Genomic DNA, 1,949 nt, shown 5'->3' with positions numbered 1-1,949 from the left:
GCCTTTTCTGTTGAGAAAGGTTTAATGTTTGGATCATATCTTTTCTTGATAGCCAAGTCATTGATTTTCAAAATCAAATCTTTTTAAAAATGTTTTTCAAATCATATCTTCTCAATCACATCTTTTTAAAACTAATCATATCTTCTTAACCACATTTTTTAAAATCATTTTCAATCAAATCTTTTTGATTTCTAATTTCAAAATCTTTTTCAAAAATCACTTTATTTCTTTTCCACTCTTGATTTTCAAAAATCAATTAAAATTTTTCAAAATGTTTTTAAATTTTTTTTATTATTTTCGAAAATTACTTCCCTTCTTCTCACATTCTTCTATTTATGGACTAACACTATTCCTTAATGCAAAATTCGAACTCCATCTTTTTTGATAAGTTCGAATTTTCTACTTCTGTCTTCTATTTTTCTTTCCTCTGACACCTCAAGGAATCTCTATACTATGACATAGAGGATTCCACATTTTCTTGTTCTCTTCTCTTTCATATGAGCAGGAGCAAAGACAAAAGCATTCTTGTTGAGGCTGATCCTGAACCTGAAAGGACCTTGAAGAGAAAACTAAGAGAAGCTAAGGCACAACTCTCTGTAGAGGACCTAACAGAAATCTTCAAAGAAGAAGAACACATGGCAGCCGAAAACAACAACAATGCCAACAATGCAAGGAAGGTGCTGGGTGACTTTACTGCACCTACTCCCGACTTCTATGGGAGAAGCATCTCTATCCCTGCCATTGGAGCAAAAAACTTTGAGCTTAAGCCTCAATTAGTTTCTCTAATGCAACAGAATTGCAAGTTCCATGGACTTCCATTGGAAGATCCTCATCAGTTTTTAGCTGAGTTCTTGCAAATCTGTGACACTGTCAAGACTAATGGGGTTGACCCTGAGGTCTACAGACTTATGCTATTCCCTTTTGCTGTAAGAGACAGAGCTAGGACATGGTTGGACTCACAACCTAAAGAAAGCCTGAACTCTTGGGAAAAGCTAGTCAATGCCTTCTTGGCAAAGTTTTTTCCACCTCAAAAATTGAGTAAGCTTAGAGTGGAAGTCCAAACCTTCAGACAGAAGGAAGGAGAATCCCTCTATGAAGCTTGGGAAAGATACAAACAATTAATCAGAAAGTGTCCTTCTGATATGCTTTCTGAATGGAGCATCATAGGTATTTTCTATGATGGTCTCTCTGAACTATCCAAGATGTCTTTGGATAGCTCTGCTGGAGGATCTCTTCATCTGAAGAAGACGCCTACAGAAGCTCAAGAGCTGATTGAAATGGTTGCAAATAACCAATTCATGTACACTTCTGAGAGGAATCCTGTGAACAATGGGACTAGTCAGAAGAAAGGAGTTCTTGAGATTGACACTCTGAATGCCATACTGGCTCAAAACAAAATATTGACTCATCAAGTCAATATGATTTCTCAAAGTCTGTCTGGAATGCAAAATGCACCAAGCAGTATAAGGAAGCTTCATCTGAAGAAGAAGCTTATGATCCTGAGAACCCTTCAATGGAAGAGGTGAATTACATGGGAGAACCCTATGGAAACACCTATAATCCTTCATGGAGAAATCATCCAAATCTCTCATGGAAGGATCAACAGAGACCTCAACAAGGTTTCAACAACAATAATGGTGGAAGAAACAGGGTTTAGTAATAGCAAGCCTTTTCCATCATCTTCTCAGCAGCAGACAGAGAGTTCTAAGCAGAATACCTCTGACTTAGCAACCATGGTCTCTGATCTAATCAAAACCACTCAAAGTTTCATGACTGAAACAAGGTCCTCCATTAGAAACTTGGAAGGACAAGTGGGTCAGCTGAGCAAGAAAATTACTGAACTCCCTCCTAGTACTCTTCCAAGCAATACAGAACAAAATCCAAAAGGAGAGTGCAAGGCCATCAACATGGCCGAATTTTGGGAGGAAGGAGAGGCAGTGAACGCCACT

The 1,949-nt window shown here is 37.9% G+C and overlaps 1 non-coding gene across 1 annotated transcript; it reads right to left on the bottom strand.

Moving 5' to 3' along the window:
• Nucleotides 1–1,040: 1,040 nt before the first annotated feature.
• Nucleotides 1,041–1,148, bottom strand: LOC112719218 (small nucleolar RNA R71). Its single transcript, XR_003161529.1, has one exon. It is a non-coding gene; the product is annotated as a small nucleolar RNA R71 (small nucleolar RNA).
• Between the last annotated feature and the right edge of the window lie 801 nt (nt 1,149–1,949).

This window comes from Arachis hypogaea, chromosome 10 (assembly GCF_003086295.3).
Source record: "Arachis hypogaea cultivar Tifrunner chromosome 10, arahy.Tifrunner.gnm2.J5K5, whole genome shotgun sequence".
Classification (NCBI taxonomy): domain Eukaryota; kingdom Viridiplantae; phylum Streptophyta; class Magnoliopsida; order Fabales; family Fabaceae; genus Arachis; species Arachis hypogaea.
Note: the sequence above shows the minus strand (reverse complement) of the source record. Positions and strands in the feature narration are given on the sequence as shown.